This window comes from Trachemys scripta, chromosome 4, assembly GCF_013100865.1.
Source record: "Trachemys scripta elegans isolate TJP31775 chromosome 4, CAS_Tse_1.0, whole genome shotgun sequence".
In the NCBI taxonomy this organism is placed as follows: domain Eukaryota; kingdom Metazoa; phylum Chordata; order Testudines; family Emydidae; genus Trachemys; species Trachemys scripta.
The window spans coordinates 46,439,186-46,459,523 of NC_048301.1; the positions used below are offsets into that span (position 1 = coordinate 46,439,186).

Genomic DNA, 20,338 nt, shown 5'->3' on the forward strand with positions numbered 1-20,338 from the left:
TCTGGGGCCCCCCAATTGGCCGGGGCCCCTGGGCATGGGGCCCATAAATACGCTACTGCATGTGACCATAAATACCAGTTCTGAAACTATACTGTGCACTTAATGCTGAGGGAAAGGTGTTGAACTAAGACCAGCTTTCCCTTTCAGGGTTCCCCTAAAACTCTAATCCATCCCTGGCCACATGCAAGTTATACGTAGATAGACAAATTAGCTAAGTAATTTGCATAAAATTCCACACATGACATGGAGCTGAACAAAACTTATCTGTATGTCAGAGACAAGAGCGGTGGTGATGAGAAGAGGCAGGGCCAATGCACATACTGCTGCAGGGATTTTGGAAGGTAGTGGACATGCATAGTGCTGAGAAGGGGCTGCTGTAATTCAGGCAGTCCCCAGGCTGAAGGTCAGTCTCTCTTTCACTCTTCTAGAGAGTTACTTCTCTCTTATCCTTGGCTGCCCTGTGTGTGCTGCACCTCCAAACCCTCAGTCCTTGCTTAGGCAAAGCTTTCATTGAAGTTAAATTGTTAATGCAAGTCTTCCAAAGGGCCAATGGAAGTTTTCGTTGTAGGACTGGGCCCGCTGTGAGTGCTTATGTCCTTTATGTTTTTCACCACTTGTCTGATAAACAGAAGGGCACATCGGAAACTCTGCTGTCTGAGAATGACAGCAGATTGGGGATGTGGTTATCTGCCTTCCCTTACTACACTCTGATCAAAACACTGAGGCTGAGTGGGATGGGTATAAAGTAGGGAGGATGTGGTTTCCCAATACAGTATCATAACAGTTTTCTCCCAATATGTTTATCACTGGTAATTAAAAACTTGAATTGTCAATCTAGTAATTAGAGTTTATCTGGTTTGTTTAGGGTCTGTGGGCCATGACAACAGCGTCTTAGGCCTGGTCTACACTAAAAAGTTAGGTTGACCCAGCTGTGTTGCTCAGGGGTATGTGAAAAATCCATATCTCTGAGTGATATAGTTAAACTGACCTATCCCCTAGATGTAGACAGCAATAGGTCAAAGGAAGAGTTCTCCCATTGACCTATCTACTGGCTCTCGGGGAGGTGGATTAACTACAGCAACTAGAGAACCCCTCCCGATGCTGTACTGAGTGTCTATACTGAAACTCATCATCAGTGCAGCTGCAGCGTTTCTAGTGAAGACAGCCTTAATTTCATTAGTAACCAGAGAAGCCAAAATAAGTAGTTTAATGAATGTTTCTATTAAACTGCATGCTTTCATTCCTGTTTGCATTTCTTTCACGAAAAGCTATAAATACCATAGTAATTTAAAAAAAAAAAATCCTTGCATGAGACTCAGACATACTCAGCACACTTGAAATGGAGTCTGTGAGCCAAAATGGTGTAGAAATTTGACTTTATGCTTTGTCCTTATCCTAAAATTGGTGGTGGGTCAATTTTGTCTGCTGGGGAGGTAGCTATTACTCCTGAAGGTTTCTATTCAACTGGTAAATACAATGTCCTGTTTCACATTTTTAAAACATTATGACATTAGAAGGAATGTTTGAAAGTATTTTCAAAATAGTTGAGCATCTGAATATTTTGTTTTAGATTGCGTTGACATTGTTAATATTTGCTCTTTGTTAGATTTGACAGGCTAGATTAGCTGGCTGCAGCAGAGCCGAGGGACTGTGTTTCCCTGAATGTCTGCCGCAGTCCCAGGCCAGGCTAGTGCAATCTTGTGGCTGCTCTAACTTGAACCAGATGGCTTTGTTCCCCAAAGGACCATATGCTAACTGGGAATAGCCAGAGTAGCATGGCCATTCCCCTCCCTGCCCTGACAGGCCCCCTTCATCAGGAGCTACACAGAGGGAATTGAAGGACACAAATTCACCTACTGGGGACTCACCCACTCTGGAGAAATCCCCAGTGGGTGGTTTCTGCTCCATTTCCACCACAAGAGTACGGTAGTGTAAAGGGAACATAATAGCACAGAGAATCTGCCCTGACAAATTCAGGTTTTATTTTTATCTGCATCTGAAAATTTAATGGGTAATTTTTTATTACTGTTTCTAATGAACAGCGAGTGACTATCAGCAGTTGCTAGAGACAGATATATACTTCAAGTAGGTACTACAAGTTTCCTTTCACAGAGCTATCGCTTGATCTCAGTCCTGTATGGACAACAGCTCTGCTATCCTGGTCCTGGATCTCTCCTGAGCAGATAATTCTAGTTATAAGTACTATTCTGCAAACAGTTACTATAGGTAAGGCTGCAAGGATTCTGTGACTTTCCGTGACCTCCGTGACTTTTGCAGTGGTCGGTGCGTCTGGCTTAGGGACAGCTCAGGCAACCCCTGCGCCAGTTGCACCGGCCGCTGCTGGAGCAGTTCTTGGGCCACTGCCCCCCACCCCGGAACCAGCTTTGGGTGTGGGAGGGTGGTAAGGGGTTGGGGCATGGGACAGGGTGAGGCGGGCTCTGAGCAGCGCTTACCTGGGGGGCTCCCTGGAAGTGGCGACATCCCCCTCGCTCAGCTCCTAGGCGGAGGCATGGCCAGACCTGGAGGCACCGCCCCCACAGCTCCCATTGGACACAGTTCCCAGCCAATAGGAACTGCGAAGCCAGCACTCTAGGCGGAGGCAGCATGCAAAGCTACCTGGCCACGCCTCTGCCTAGGAGCTGAGTGAGGGGGATGTCGCTGCTTCCGGGGAGCCCCCCAAGTAAGTGCCGCCCAAAGCCCGCCTCACCCTGTCCTGTGCCCCAACCCTCTCACCCTCCCATACCCAAACTCTGCTGCTGCTGCTGCTGGGGGAGGGAGGCGCGGAGCCAGGTAGGGAGCCTGCTGGCCCCGCCAACCCCCCCAGCACCAGTGGGGGTCTCGGGCCGTGCGCCACCACCTGCCCCCTCCCAGTACTCGGGCTGCCGTTCCCCAGCACCCGCGGCACCCCCGGGCAGCCCCACCCCAAGTTTTAGTCAGGGGTATATAGTAAAAGTCATGGACAGGTCATGGGCCATGAATTTTTGTTTATTGCCTGTGACCTGTCCGTGACTTTTACTAAAAATACCCATGACTAAAACATAACCTAAACTATAAGCATAAGGCTCAAGGTAGCTTGAGAAGTCTCATTGTAGAAGCCCTAAACTCAGTAGTATGTATGTGCAGGACCAGGATCAGGCCTTACGTCAGTTTGAAACTCAGCTCAGATTCATCCCTTCATTCAACTTCATTTATTTTAATAGTTACACCAAGAATGGTTAGGCCCTAGGTTTCTACAAGTGAAAGCAGACAGGCTTGTACTGATGAATTGGTAGTAATTCCCATACTAGAATAGACCATGAACTCCAGTATCTTGCCTTTGACAGACACCTGCTTCAGACAAAGGAATGCTTTAAACAAAGGTGGAACATGCCACTCATCCCCCATGTTTCACCTGGTCAACTGTCCAATGCTATACCAGGTTGAAAGAAATGCCTTCTTGCTTGTACCATGCAACATACCTTGAACCACTGTGCCACTCTAACCCCTGACATTTAACAAAATCTAAAATGCAACAATTGTCTAAAAAATTAACATCAAAGCAAACCTTAAAGAACTGCTGGAAAACTTCGATAACCATCCTGATGATAAATAGATTGGCTTAGGTATATGATTTTATTTTGTATCATTTTTATTATTTCCTAAAGACAATTACAGGAAAACAGGGTTATAGTTTAAAATCTAATCTTCTTCGGTGTATTTCTGACTTTCAGTCAGAATTTCAGTTTGACTTCATAGACTCATAGACTTTAAGATCAGAAGGGACTATCGTGATCATCTAGTCTGACCTTCCGCACATTGCAGGCTACGAACCTCACCCACCCTCTCCTGAAATAGACCCCTAGACTCTGGCTGAGTTACTGAAGTCCTCAAATCATGGGTTAAAGACTTGACAGAGAATTCACCATTTACACTAGTTTAAACCTACTTGTGATCCGTACCCCATGCTGCAGAAGAAGGTGAAAAACCCCATGGTCTCTGCCACAGTCTGATCCAGGGGGAAATTCCTTCCTGACCCCAAATATGGTGATCAGTTAGACCCTGAGCACATTGGCAAGACCCACCAGGCAGATACCTGGGAAAGAATTCTCTGTAGTAACTGAGAACCCTCCCCTCTAGTGTCCCATCTCACTGTTGGAGATTTTTGCTACTGGAGGTTGCTGATGGGCCACATGCCATTCATTGTAGGCAGTCCCATCGTACCATCACGTCCATAAACTTATTCACCACAGTCTTGAAGCCGGTTAGGTTTTTTGCCCCCACTGCTCCCCTTGGACGGCTGTTCCAGAACTTCACTCCTCTGATGGTTAGAAACTTTCGCCTAATTTCCAGCCTAAACTTGTTGATAGCCAGTTTATATCCATTTGTTCTTGTGTCCACATTGGCATTTAACTTAAATAACTCTTCTCCCTCCCTGGTATGTATCCCTCTGATGTATTTATAGTAGGGCTGTCAAACGATTAAAAAAATTAATCATGATTAATCGCACTGTTAATAATATAATACTATTTATTTAAATATTTTTGTATGTTTTCTACATTTTCAAATATATTGATTTCAATTATAACAGAATACAAAGTGTACAGTGCTGACTTTATATTTATTTTTTATTACAAATATTTGCACTGTAAAAAAACAAAAGAAATAGCATTTTTCAATTCACCTAATACAAGTGCTGTAGTGCAATCTCTTTATCATGAAAGTTGAACTTACAAATGTAGAATTATGTGCAAAAAAAAAGCTGCATTCAAAAATAAAACAATATAAAACTTTAGCGCCCACAAGTCCACTCAGTCCTATTTCTTGTTCAACCAATCACTCAGACAAATAAGTTTGTTTACATTTGCAGGAGATAATTCTGCCCACTTCTTGTTCACAATGTCATCTGAAAGGGAGAACAGGTGTTTGCATGGCACTATTGTAGCCGGTGTCGCAAGATATTTACATGCCAGATGCGCTAAAGATTCATATGTCCCTTCATGCTTCAACCACCATTCCAGAGGATATGTGTCCATGCTGATGACGAGTTCTGCTCGATAACAATCCAAAACAGCGCAGACCAACGCATGTTCATTTTCATCATCTGAGTCAGATGTCACCAGCAGAAGGTTGATTTTCTTTTTCGTGATTTGGGTTCTGTAGTTTCTTCATCGGAGTGTTGCTCTTTAGGACTTCTGAAAGCAAGCTACACGCCTCATCCCTCCCAGATTTTGGAAGGCACTTTAGATATTTAAACCCTGGGTCGAGTGCTGTAACTATCTTTAGAAATCTCACATTGGTACCTTCTTTGCATTTTGTCAAATCTGCAGCGAAAGTGTTTTTAAAATGAACAGCATGTGCTGATTCATCATCCAAGACTACTATAACATGAAATATATGGCAGAATGCAGTAAAATAGAGTTGGAGACATACAGTTCTCCCGCAAGGAGTTCAGCCACAAATGTAATTAACGTATTTGTAGCGGGGTGGTCACCCCGCTCCGGCCCTGAAGGGGTTAAAGCTGCCCTGGAGAGGGCTGTGGCTGGAGAAAAGCTAGGCTGATTGGGAAAGCAGCCACAGCTGTAGCCAGTGCAATCAGGGCCCAGCTGGCCCTTATAAGAGGGCGGGGGCCAGCAGGACTGAGACACACTCTCTAGATTCTTAGAGAGAGAAGGTCCTGGCTGCCTGGGAAGCCGAGGCGGGTACCTAGGGTGGAGCAGTGCTGGGGAAGGGCGGAGGGAGCTGCGAGCTGGGGAGCCTAGAAAAGTCCCAGGCTGCTGGCCAAGATAGGGGCCCACAAAAGGGTACTAGGGCTGCAGAGGGGCAGCCCAGAAATAGACAGAGGCAGCTGGTCCAACCCCCCTTGCTGATAATGAGTGGTTTACAGACTGCAGTCTGCCCCAAGGAGCAGGGGCTAGATGATGACTGGCAGTAGCTACTGAGGCAAGGTGGGGATAGAGGTTGGGGGGGTCCCCAGGGAAGGGAGACCCAGAGTGAGGGGGTACTGTGGTGGGCAGAACCCCTAGGCAAGGGCACCGGGGTCCAGGAGGGACACAGGCCAGCGGCAGGCGAGACATCAGCTGGCAGAGGATGCTCCAGAGCTAGAAAAGAGCAAATTCCCTGCACAACCAGCAGGAGGTGCCGCGCCGGTGAGTCATCACCCCACCACAGTATTTTTTTAACGAGCGTCATCAGCATGGAAGCATGTCCTCTAGAATGGTGGCTGAAGCATGGAGGGGTATATGAATGTTTAGCATATCTGGTATGTAAATACTTTGCAATGCCAGCTACAAAAGTGCCATATGAACACCTGTTCTCACTTTCTGGTGACATTTTAAATAAGAAATGGGGAGCATTATCTCCTGTAAATGTAAACAAACTTGTTTGTTTTAGCAATTGGTTGAATGAAAAGTAGGACTCTGTGGACTTGTAGACTCTAAAGTTTTTTGCATTGTTTTGTTTTTGAGTGCAGTTATGTTACAAAAAAAAAACCCTACATTTGTAAGTTGCACTTTCACGATAAAGAGATTGCACTACAGTACTTGTATGAGGTGAACTGAAAAATACTGTTTCTTTTGTTTATCATTTTTACAATTCAAATATTTGTAATAAAAATAATATAAAGTGAGCAGTGTACACTTTGTATTCTGTGTTGTAATTGAAATGAATATATTTGAAAAGGTAGAAAAAAATCCAAAAATATTTAATACGTTTCAATTGGTATTCTGTTTAACAGTGCAATTAAAAATGTGATTAATCACGATTAATTTTTTTGAGTTAATTGTGTGAGTTAACTGCGATTAATCTACAGCCTTAATTTATAGATAACAATCATATCTCCCCTCAGCCGTCTTTAGCTTAGGCTAAACAAGCCAAGCTCTTGGAGTCTCCTCTCATAAGGTAGGCTTTCCGTTCCTCTGATCATCCTATTAGCCCTCCTCTGCACCTGTTCCAGTTTGAATTCATCTTTCTTAAACATGGGAGACCAGAATTGCACATAGTATTCCAGATGAGGTTCACCAGTGCCTTTTTATAATGATACTAATACTTTCCTGTCTCTACTGAAAATACCTTGCCTGATGCACCCCAAGACCACGTTAGCCTTTTTCACAGCTGCATTACATTGACAGCTCATGGTCCTCCTGTGATCAACCAATACACCCAGGTCTTTCTCCTACTCTGTCGCTTAGTCTGGATCTGTAAAATGCAACAAACACGGCTACCCCTTTAGTCCATAAATGTATGACTTTGCACTATTAAATTTCATCCCATTTCTAATTCTCCAGTTTACAAGGTCCTCCAGATCTTCTTGTATGATATTCTGGTCCTCCTCTGTATTGGCAATACTTTGTTGTCATCTGCAAATTTTATTGCACACTCACTTTTTGTGCCAAGGTCAGTAATAAAAACATTAGCTTGGTCCCAAGACTGATTCCTGAGCAACTCCACTAGTAGTCTCCCTCCAGCCTGACAGTTTGCAATGCGTCATACTGAAAGGCAATCTCCCCTTCAACTGGTTCCTTATCCACCTTTCAATTCTCAAATTAATTCCTATCTTCTCCAATTTAACTAATAATTTCCAATGTGGAACTATATCAAATGCATTACTGAAATCCAGGTAGATTAGATCTATTGCATTTCCTTTGTCTAAAAAAATCAGTTTCCTTATCAAAGAAGGAGATCAGGTTGGTCTGGCACAATCTACCTTTTGTAAAACCATGTCCTATTTTATCCCGCTTACTATTCACCTCTATGTCCTTAACTACTTTCTCTTTCCAAATTTGTTCCAAGACCTTGCATACAATTGAGGTCAAACTAAGAGGCCTGTAGTTTCCTGGATCACTTTTAGCCCTTTTCATAAAAATAAGAACTATATTAGCAATTCTCCAGTCAGAGGAGTTTCATTAAAAATCCTTGCTTTTGGGCTTGGAAGTTCATGTGCCAGTTCCTTTAATATTCTTGGATGGAGATCATCCATGCCCACTGATTTAGTCCCATTAAGCTGTTTGAGTTTGACTTCCACCTTGGATGTTGTAATTTCTACCTCCATATCCTCATTGCCATTAGCTACCCTGACACTACCCCTGAGCCCTTTATTAGCCTCACTAAAAACTGAGACAAAGTATTTGTTTAGGAATTGGGCCATACCTAGATAATCTTTAATCTCCACCCCATCCTCAATGCTTAGTGGTCCCACTTCTTGTTTTCTTCTTCTTTATATGTCTATAGAATCTTTTACATTGGTTTTAATTCTCTTTGAAAGGTCCAACTCTGCTTGGCTTTTGGCAGTTCTCACTTTATCCCTACACTTTCTGACCTCCACAAGGTAGCTTTCCTTGCTGATCCAGCTCATTTTCCATTCCTTTATACTTCAGCTTGGTCTACTACCCTTCCCTACAAATGTTTTTCCCTTTGCTTGGGATTAGGGCTTCAGATAGCTTCTGCACTTTTGACTTAAAGTAATTGCAAGCCTCCTCCACATTCAGATCCTTGAGTTTTTCAGTCCAGTCCAATTCCCTAATTCCCTTCATTTTTTTTAAAGTTAGCTCTTTTGAAACCAAGCACTCTTATTGCAGATCTATTTCTATTTATCCTTCCATTTAGTTTAAACTGAATTAGCTCATGATCACTCGAGCCAAGGTGGTCCTCTACAACCAGTTCTTCTAAGATGTCCTCACTACTCACCAATACCAAATCTAAAGTGACATCACTGCTTGTTAGTTCAGCAACTGTTTGGTGAAGAACTCTGTCAGCTATCACATCCAGGAAACTCAGGGCCCTATTATTAGTAGCACTTGTCCTCCAAGTCTCCCATAATCACACAATTCCCAGTAGTATTTATTTCATTAAAAACATTAAAGAGGTCTCTACCCATATCCAAATCAGATCCTGGTGGTCTGTAGCAGTGTTCCCTCTAATTTTTCCCACCCATGTGCAGAATGAATTTTGTTATGTTTGGAGTGTGAGAGAGGGCTCAGGGCTGGGGCAGAGGGTTTTGGCTGGGGGTGGGGGTGGGGCTGGGGATGAGGGGTTTTGGGTGCAGGCTGCCCCAGGGCTGTGATGGTGAGAGAGGACTTCGCCCCCACCCTCACCCAACTCTCTCTCCCTGCAGCAGCACCTGGGCTGGGGAGGAGAGGTGCCTCTGCCATGGCAGGTCCAGGACTGGGTTCGGGGTAAGGGAGGGGCATGTCTCCCCTGGCTACAGCAGGTCCAGGCCAGGCTGGGTCGGGGCCGGGGGGAGAGATACATCTCCCCTGTCCGTGGAGGGACTGCAGGGGAAGAATCTTTCCCCGTCACAGCCCTGAGCGCCTGTGTGGTGCTTAATCAGCTGCTGCGTGGCTGTGCAGCTTAGAAGGATCTTAGGTCTGTAGTATACCCCAAGCACTGTATTGGGGAACCTCTAGTAACTTTCTTCTCCGAAGTGATTTTGGCCCAAACAGACTCTGTCTTATCTATTCCATCACTTCTAATTTCTTTACAGGCTACTTCATCATTAATATACAATGCTACTCCACCACCTTTAACTGTATTTCTGTCTGTATTAGTGTTTCTGTCTTTCCTGAACAGCACATACCCTTCAAGACTTGTACTCCAGTCATGACTACTATTCCACCATGTTTCTTTTATCCCCTATAATATCAGGTTTCACTTTCTGCAGCGGTAGTACTAGTTCCTCCATTTTTTTACCCAGACTCCTTGTATAGTTAACTGTGATATCATACTCATTGCCACAGCAAACAGATTATGACAATACTCCTATTTTCATTGTGTTTTTAGCAATAAAATTAAAAAGAACCAGCCCTAGAAAATAAGTGAACAAAAAATTAATAATGAAAAGCGTATGCCTACATCGTATTGATTTTTAGATTTTCTTGTGAAATTTCATGCAGTTTTCTTTTAGCTATCACAGTTGACACATTGTACCTAATTTTGTCATTACTCTTTCAAGTTTTTCAGCTGAACTAGTTCTGTTATTGGTCATAGAATCCATGTTGCACTAATTCTGGTTCCCTAATTGGCTGTGGTTAGAAGCAGAATGGAGTTATTTAAGAGGATTTAAATAATTTGATTTTTTTAACTGAAGTTTTGTAAAACTAATTTGAAAAATTGTGCCACTGCAATTTTAAAATTTCTAATAAACTAAATTGTGATTTTTCTAAAATACCAATATTAGTATTGTACCTTATTTGCATTTGAGAATTGATTCTCTTAATGAGATAATAAGAATTGACTCTAATCCTGCAAACACCTAAAGAAATACATAACTGTACTCATATGAATAGTCCCACTGGATGATTCATGCTCTCAGAACTAAGTGTGTTCCATTAGTGTTTCCAGCATGAGGGGCTAAAATTGTATTTTTATTAACAACTTTTCTCTTAGTGGCATAAAATCTTTGTCACCTCAAAACAAAATTGCTACAGTGTTAACAATGAAAAGCTATTCAGACTTTCAGCACATTAACAACATTATTGTGAACTTTGTTCACAATACACACAGGCCAACATTTTTAAAAATCAGAACTTAAAATTAGACTCCTAACGCCATATTTAGGCACTTAATAGTGGAATTTTTCAAAAATTCCTAAATCACTTAGGAGTACAAGTCCCATTGACCACAAACGTTAAATCTTACACAGGAATACAGCAAGATTGAAGCATTTAATCTTTCTTGACTTGTGGAAGTTCAATAGATGGGACGTATTGGTTGTAAATACAGCCCAAGCTATTTGATTAGCAACTTTTGTTTGAGTTTGTGGTGTTATCTCAGTAGGAATGATAATGAGGCCTTGCACTTATCTTTTGCAGTACAGATGACCATTTAAGTGTGAAACTTCTTAGTAGAAAAAAATCTTGTACAATCTGAAATTCTACTAACAATTAAGAAACTAAAGAAAAAAGTACAACAAAACATCCACTGTAGCAATTTAAGACTATAAAATGGAAAGTACAGAACTAACAACTTGTAATTTAAAATCTCTTTATTTAGATTGAAAACTGATGTAAATAAAAACAGTTGATTTATTTTTAATTTGTATTCAAACTGGATAGAAGGGTAAGCAGGAGCCTTTCTCTCTCATTGTTTTCAGAGAAGGAGGTTGTCCTTGTGAGACAGTTAAAATAACTCCACCCCTCTTTCCCCCCTACCCCCCCCCAAAAAAAAAAGGCAGCAAAAGGGGAGTAACTCTTTACTTCTCTCATGCATTGGGCAGGGGGAAGGCGACTTATCTCCTATCTTAAGAAAATGCAGAATTTTAGGGACCGTCTCTCTCACTCCCCCTCTCCACAAGCCCTCAAAGGCAACTGTGCAGGTAGTAGGCTTCCAGGTCTTTCTCTGGGAAAGACAACAGGTAGGATTGGATAGTGACTGTGTGGTGAAAGAGGGGCCACATGAGCTGGTGGGGTCTTCTATATGTTTGGATAAAAGCATTAAGCTTTTGAACCTTTTCCACGCTCCCCAAGCACTAGATTTATAATACTGAAATTGCACCATGCTTTTACGTATAGTTTGGCCATGGTGAAACTGATTTGAGGCATGATTTTACATGTTTGGCTCTGTTTAAAAAAAATAAAAATAAAAATAAAAAAATTGAAATTTTACAGAAAATGAAATTGAGGATTCGACATTAATGGGAAATGAATTAGTTATTTTTGTGTGTGCCAAATTTCACCAAAGAATTCTTTGGTGAAATGTTGATGAGCCCTATAAAATTTGACATAAAGGAAAAATAGTTTCTAAGCCAAATGTTCTGTAGTCTTTCATGAGGTGTTGGCTAGTGTTTAAGGACTTGTCTACATACAATTTTTGTATCACTGAACTACACGTCTCTGTATAGAAACATTTCTATACAGGAACAAGCTGTGTTAATATAAAATACCTTTCTTTATATCAGAATAATGTTATTAACACTAGGGGGTTGCATTAATTTAACAATATCCATTTCTAAATTAAATTGATACAAAATGTGTGTAGACCAGCACTGACAGTTTAATCTTATCTGTATTTAAACACAGTTATATTCGATTAAGTGTGTTTAGGTTGTGATGTTCATGTAATGTAAATGATTAGAAACCTCTTCAGAAAGGGCTAAAACAACAAATCATTTTTACATGACCACTGGATTTACTGTAGTTGTATTTATTTCTTCCAACCTTTTTAGCTCCCATCTCAATCTTTGGAAATTTTACAATAATTAAAATGGACTTTACCAAATATTTGTTTAGACATTTAAAAAAAAAAATCTATTAGATTTGTTAGAGCCCCATAAGCTGCTTTAAGCCAGTCAGTAGATCTTACTCCAGATCAGTGTTGAGATACATAGACAGGACAATATGGATAGTTTAAAGCAACAAAGAGTCCTGTGGCACCTTAAAGACTAACAGATGTATTGGAGCATAAGCTTTCGTGGGTGAATGCCCACTTCGTCAGACGCAGGATTCACCCACGAAAGCTTATGCTTCAATACATCTGTTAGCCTTTAAGGTGCCACAGGACTCTTAGTCTGGATCTGTAAAAAGCAACAAACACGGCTACCCCTCTGATAATGGATAGTTTAGACTGCTGTACTCGTGCAAAATTGAATATTTCAAGCTCTAGGGCCGTCAGTTAGCACCTTTCAACACCACTGGATTCACTAAAAATTAAACTGGGGGTGGGGAGGAAAATCAGTAGATTTTTTTTTTTTTTTTTTTTTTTTTTTTAGTAAAAGCATCTCTCAAAATGACTGACTCTGACAATAGACTGTGTTGTCACAAAGTCTTTGCTAATCTCATAAAGCATCTGTTATGAATATTCTTCACCTCCCCCATTCCTGTTTGCTGCCAGAAGCAGCTTATAAATGTTTAGTTGAACCCTCTCAGCCAAATTGTGCTTGCAGTTAAACCAGTGTAAATCAGGAATAACTCCATTGATTTTGTTAGAATTACTGCAGGTTTATGCAAATGTAAATGAGAGCCAAATTGGGACCAATTCTGCCCTAAGTTGCACCCCTACAGCCCAGATCAGTAGCAGACTCCACCGGTGTCAATAGGAAGTGTGTGCCTGAGCTGAGTCTATCCATAGTTTGTCAAATGAATTATTATAAACAGATTTGAACAACTATTTTTTTTACAAAACGAACAAGTCATCGGGCTCCATTCTCCTAATGCTTTATTCAGGAAATAAAATCAAGTTAATTATTATGAAACTAACCTCCCACCCCCATACACATACATAATTGCTTCCAGCTTGCTGATCATTACCCTTTCCTAAATTGATGGGGGGGGGGGGGGGGAGAAGACATCTGTGTACAGGAACCCAGATCCTCATTGTGTGCAAATTGACATAGCTCCATCAGAGTCAATAGAGCTGTGCTGATTTACACGAGGTGAAGCTCTGGCCCACTATAATTGTTAGGGTTTTGTCCTTAGGGTTTTGTTTAAAAAAAAAAAAAAAAAAAAAAAAAAAATTGTGTAACCCAAATTGCAACATAAACCAGCATTTTCAGTTTTATAAAGGAGATATCTGCCGCCTTTGTGATTTTAAAATATTTTCACTTAGATGTTTTCCTTACCTTCAGACCCAGTCTTCAGAGCAACTTTTTACTGTACCAGTACCATGCCAAATGCAGAAACTATGCCAAAAAGAAAACATCTCACACAGGGAGATCTGTAAGGGGCAATGAGAAACAGGAAGGTAGTTGTTCCCAAAAATGGGTGAGGTCTGATAGAAAATAAAAGGGGCTGACTCACTGTGAGAGATGTTTCTTTCCTACCGTTCAACAGACCAAGTTACACCTCCAAATTAGACAGATTAGTTAATAATACCAAAGACATCAATAATTTGCACATCAGCTAATGGCTTCCCTTCCACATCTCAGTTTATTTATGCATATAAAGCATCGCAATTCACCTAAAATCACAAATGAGTAATATGTGTAGACTTAAAAATAACCAATATATAATAAAACATTTGAAAATCAATTCTCCCTTTATTCATTGCTCAACTGAATTCAGATATTTCCCTTGCTATAGCTGATACTTTGCTTTAGCAATGTTAAGTACTGTTGGAACTCGGAGCTGCCTTCAAAGTTAGGTCATGACTTCAACTGGAAATAAGGAATCCTGGAGGTAGATGCCAGCAGCTATAAAGGGTTTTTTGTTGTTGTTTCATTTTTGCATAATATACAGTCATGTTGAGGTCAACTTTTCTGATTTGTCCTGAAGTTTTTTCCTAGCCTTGTTGTCTATCTAGTATCCAGGCTGCATGAAAACTATTTTAAAACGCTATAATATAGGCTCAAACGAAATGTATACCCCCAAATAAAAATGCCACCATGGATAAACAGCAGAGTAAAAAAGGCGGTTAGGGGCAAAAAGGCATCCTTTAAGAACTGGAAGTCATATCCTACTGAGCAAAATAGAAAGGAACATAAACTCTGGCTAGTAAAGAGTAAAAATATAATTAGGCAGGCCAAAAAAGAATTTGAAGAGCAACTAGCAAAAGATATAAAAACTAACAGCTAAATTTTTTTAAAGTACATCATAAACAAGTAGCCTGCCAAACAGTCGGTGGGACTACTGGATGATCAAGATGCTAAAGGAGCACTCAAAGAAGACAACGTGTAGAAGCAAAATGAATTCTTTGCATCAGTCTTCACTGTAGAGGTTGTGAGAGAGATTCCAACACCTGAGACATTCTTTTTAGGTGACAAATCTGAGGAATTGACCCAGATTGAGGTGTCAGTAGAGAAGATTTTGAAACAAATTGATAAATTAAATAGTAAAATAAGTCACCAGGACCAGATGGTATTCACCCAAGAGTTCAGAAGGAGCTTAAATACGAAATACTTTGAAGAGTCCATACAGTTCTGATTGTCTCAAAAAAGACATTGGAATTGGAAAAGGTAGAGAAGGGCAACAAAAATGATTAGGGGTATGGAACAGCTTCCATACGAGGAGAGATTAAAAAGACTGGGGATGCTCATTTTAGAAAAGAGATGCCGAGGGGGAGATATGGGACAGCTCTATAAAGCCATGAATGATGTGGAGAAAGTGAACGGGGATGTTTTATTTACTCCTTCACATAACACAAGAATCAGGGGCCACCCAATGAAATTAATAGGCAGCAGGTTTTAAACTAACATAAGGAAGTACATCACAGAACAGTCAACCTGTGGAACTTGTTGACAGTAGATGTTATGAAGGTCAAAAATATAACTTGGTTCAAAAAAGAATTAGATAAATTCATGGAGGATATGTCCATCAATGGCTATTAGCAAAGAGGATCAGGGATGCAACCCCCATGCTTTGGGTGTCTGTAAACCTCTGACTGCCAAAAGCTGGAACTGGGCAATAGGGGATGGATCACTTGATAATTGCCCCATTCTGTTCATTCTCCCTGAAGCATCTGGCACTGGCCACTGATGGAAGACAGGATACTGGACTAGATGGACCATTGGTCTGACCCGTATGGCCATTCTTATGTTCTTATAACTATTTGAATGTGAACAATAAACTTTTTTGTTGTGACAGAGCTCTCAAGGGCATCTGCAATTACAAGACATACTCAATAACATTCTCACTCATTCATTCACATAAATATAGCATATACCCCCAAAACCTTTTCTCTCTACTTGTTATAACAGATGTTGAAATAGTTTGCATTGCTGAAAACTTTTGATGTACTGTACTGTATTCTTTAAGTAAACTAGATAAGATAGGCCAAAACATAATTAAGTCAGGTTTCTGATTTATATTAACTACATTATTATTATTTATTATTATTGGAATTGACTTTCCTAATGACCCCAAAATTGTGGAGCTAGGAAATTGTAACAAACTGGAGGGTATAAACAAACCACAAGTTTAAAAAGCAGTATTAATGGCAAAAAGAATTACCACTTATACAGAAATCAATTCTAAAGCTAAGTATCTATTGAATGAGGTTTTGGGAAATAAGGTGAATTTCAAATTGTGCGGAGGGCCAGCAAAATGCTATATACAACTTAAGTTCCTCAAAATAGGGAGTTAGTGGAATTTAAGTGGTACAGAGCCCCTGTGCTTGTGCTCGGCACAGGGATGGAGTTCACCTATAGCGGTAAAGAGAGCAAATTTGGGGGAAATGATAAACTTAATACCTTTTGAGCAGATGCCTATGTCACTTTTTTGTAATATGTCCATCGCATTCACATTTTCAGCCTTCTCACCACCTGAACTTTCAAAATGTTCTGCTGACCAAAATCCTTTCTTGCTACAGGGCTTCATCCACCCACAGGACAGGGAAAGCAGTAAGTCATACCATTTGTGCCAGGGGAGCAGCTTTAAACTCTAGCTGAAATCAACACATCTCCCAGGTGACCTCGCCTTGCCCCCTTCCCAGCTAGCCCTATGAATATTGTGTGGTTTACCTTTAAACTTAATTTTGTTAAGTGAATGCAATGCTTTGGTGCTGTTTCTAGAGAAGAAAAATATTTTTTCTTCCTGTGTGAGCTATTACGTCTTATATTAGTGAGAATCTTAGTATTCAACTTAATAGATTCTGGTTATTCATTTTACATAAGTTTTTCTACTGTTCATATGCTGCTTCCTCTTACTGGCAACCTGACACATGAATTTAGTTTATTAGGATGCAGAAGAGATGTCTTTTCCTTACAACTGGCATTACTATCTCTTAAATGCATATTGCATGTTCCTCCCACCACATATCTTGATGATAACAGAAGGGGAAAATGATGTTGCCCTGCTAGCCTGAGCGGTTAGCTAATATTCAGGTTCTTACAGGATTATTTTTGTTAGAAGGAAAAATGGACGATACCAGTCATATATATTCTTTGGTGTAATATTGTTTGTTTATAAAAATGTACACAAAGTTCTGTTTCCCTGAACACAGTAGAAACAAATAGCAGCAGGCAGTTTACTTGCTCACAATTTCCAAGTCTGCTCCTCCAATCAGTTCTGTACCTAAGGAGCTGTCTGTTTCCCTTGTCATTCAGGGCCGTGCTCATGACTGCTTCTCTTTCTGTGCTGCTCACAGACACACACAATTGCAAACAATCAATCCCCGGGAAAACCCTCTTAATCTCCGGAGGATAATTCTTGCTCAGGCTTTGGCATGTGGCCCAGTGCTTTGGGCAGTAGCCTCCTGTTGTTTTCAGCTATCCCTGCTTAAGGGTTATTATTTGCCTTGGTCCTTCCATTGAGCCTGAAGGAAGGGTGATTAGCACACCCCTTGGCTTTAACCATGACTGTGATTGTCTATAGATCAAAGATCATTTTGATGGCAGCCATTAACAACTTCTAGAGTAACAATTTTTCCTCCTTGTTTCTTTTCATTACTCTACCAGTTCCCATTCCTTTCACATTTAAGGTAAGTTTGGGAACATTTTGGGGCCTGGTCTACACTATGACTTTAATTCGGATTTAGCAGCGTTAAATTGAATTAACCCTGCACCCGTCCACACAATGAAGCTATTTATTTCGAAATAAAGGGCTCTTTAAATTGATTTCTGTACTCTACCCCGACGAGCGGAATAGTGCCAAAATCGATATTGTCATTTCGAATTAGGGTTAGTGTGGCCGCAATTCGATGGTATTGGCCTCCGGGAATTGTCCCACAGTGCACCATTGTGACTGCTCTGGACAGCAATCCGAACTCGGATGCACTGGCCAGGTAGACAAGAAAAGCCCCGTGAACATTTGAATTTCATTTCCTGTTTGCCCAGCGTGGAGAGCACAGGTGATCACAGATAGCTCAGCTCATCAGCACAGGTAACCATGCAGGTCGATAATCGAAAAAGAGCACCAGCATGGACCGTATAGGAGGTACTGGATCTGATCACTATATGGGGAGAGGATTCAGTGCTAGCACAACTTCGTTCGGAAAGACGAAATGCCAAAACATTTGAAAAAATCTCCAAGGGCATGATGGAGAGAGGCCACAATAGGGACTCAGATCAGTGCCGCGTGAAAGTCATGGAGCTCAGACAAGCCTATCAAAGAACAAAGGAGGCAAACGGTCGCTCCGGGTCAGAGCCGCGGACATGCCGCTTCTACGCCGAGCTGCATGAAGTTCTGGGGGGGGCCGCCACCACTACCCCACCTCTGACCGTGGATTCCAAGGTAGGGATAATCTCATCAACTACACCTGAGGATTCTGCGGACGGGGAAGAGGAGGAGGACAACGAGCTTGCGGAGAGCACCCAGCACTCCATTCTCCCCAACAGCCAGGATCTTTTTCTCAACCTGACTGAAGTACCCTCCCAACCCTCCTAAGCCAATATCCAAGACCATGACCCCATGGAAGAGACCTCAGGTGAGTTTACCTTTTTAAAATATAAAACTTGTTTTAAAAGCAAGCATTTTTTAATGATTACTTTGCCCTGAGGACTTGGGATGCATTCGCGGCCAGTACAGCTACTGGAAAAGTCTGTTTAACGTCTGTGATCTCTAACACCAAAGCCACAGGCACTCAATATTAAGATGGAAAATGCAACCTTGTACTGAAATCACATGTGCTATGTAATGTGAATAGTGTTGTTCACCATGAAAGAGTATAAGCATTGTTCTGTAAAATGTATCATTTTAAAAACTTCTCTCCTTTTTTTCAACCCTCCCTCCAGCAGCTGTAAATTTTTCAAGCCTCCCTCCTCCATCCCGAAGGCTATCTCAGATAAGGCGGTGGAGAAAGAGTACGCGAGACAAGATGTTCATGGAAATAATGGAATACACCCGCAATGAAAGAGCTCATTTGAATGAGTGGAAGGACACAGTATCTAAATTTAGGAAAGATGCCAGTGAACGTGAGGTCATGAGGGACGCTCGAGATGAGAGATGGCAGGCTGCAACGTTGGGGCTGCTGCGTGATCAAACGGACATGCTCCGGTGTCTGGTGGAGCTTCAGAAACGGCAGCAGGATAACAGACTGCCACTGCAGCCGCTGTATAACCTCCCTCCCCCCTCACCATGTTCCATATCCTCCTCACTCAGACGTGTAAGAACACGGGGGTGGGGGAGAGGCTCCATGCACCCTCCCAATCCACCCCAGTGGACAGCCCAACCAAAAGGCTGTCATTATGTTGAATTTTTTCAGTGGCCTTTTACTTCCCTCCTATCCTCCTCCCAAACCTCACCCAGATTACCTTGTCGGTTCTCTCCCTATGTTTATAATCAATTAATAAAGAATACATGATTTTTAAACGATAGTGACTTTATTTCCTTTGAAAGCAAGCTGGGGGAAGGGGAAGGGTGGGTTCCTTACAGAGAATGAGTCAATAAAGGGGACGGGTTTTCATGAAGGAGAAACAAACAGAAATTTCACATTGTAGCCTGGCCAGTCATGAAACTGGTTTTCAAAGCTTCTCTGATGCACAGCGCTTTCTGGTATGCTCTTCTAATAGCCCTGGTGTCTGGCTGCGCGTAATCAGCAGCCAGGCGATTTGCCTCAGCCTCCCACCCCGCCATAAAAGGTCTCCCCCTTACTTTCACAGAGATTGTGGAGCACACAGCAAGCAGAAATAACAACGGGGAGATTGGTTTGGCTGAGGTCTGAGCGAGTCAGTAACGATCGCCAGCAACCTTTTAAATAGCCAAATGCACATTCTACCACCATTCTGCACTTGCTCAGCCTGTAGTTGGACAGCTCCTGACTCCTGTCCAGGCTGCCTGTGTATGGCTTCATGAGCCATGGGATTAAGGGGTAGGCTGGGTCCCCAAGAATAACTATTGGCATTCAACATCCCCAATGGTTATTTTCTGGTCTGGGAAGTAAGTCCCTTGCTGCAGCTGTTTAAACAGATTAGTGTTCATGCAGATGCGAGCGTCATGAACCCTTCCCGGCCAGCCCACGTTGATGTTGGTGAAACGTCCCTTGTGATCCACAAGTGCTTGCAGCACCATTGAAAAGTACCCCTTGCGGTTTATGTACTGGGTACCCTGGTGCTCCGGTGCCAAGATAGGGATATGGGTTCCATCTATCACCCCACCACAGTTAGGGAATCCCATTGCAGCAAAGCCATCCACTATGACCTGCACATTTCCCAGAGTCACTACCTTTCGTAGCAGCACCTCAGTGATTGCTTTGGCTACTTGCATCACAGCAGCCCCCACAGTAGATTTGCCCACTCCAAATTGATTCCCGACTGACCAGTAGCTGTCTGGCATTGCAAGCTTCCACAGGGCTATCGCCACTCGCTTCTCAACTGTGAGGGCTGCTCTCATCTTGGTGTTCTGGTGCTTCAGGGCAGGGGAAAGCAAGTCACAAAATTCCAAGGAAGTGCCCTTATGCATGCAAAAGTTTCGCAGCCACTGGGAATCGTCCCACACCTGCAACACTATGCGGTCCCACCAGTCTGTGCTTGTTTCCCAGGCCCAGAATCGGCGTTCCA

The 20,338-nt window shown here is 42.0% G+C and overlaps 1 protein-coding gene across 1 annotated transcript in view; it reads left to right on the forward strand.

The window, feature by feature from the left end:
• Positions 1 to 17,413, forward strand: part of LOC117876443 — a 73,755-nt gene extending 56,342 nt beyond the window's left edge. The window contains exon 10 of the mRNA XM_034768641.1: positions 16,213 to 17,413. The gene's annotated coding sequence lies outside the window, so the exon portion shown is untranslated. The remainder of the gene's footprint in view (positions 1 to 16,212) is intronic.
• Positions 17,414 to 20,338: the final 2,925 nt, after the last annotated feature.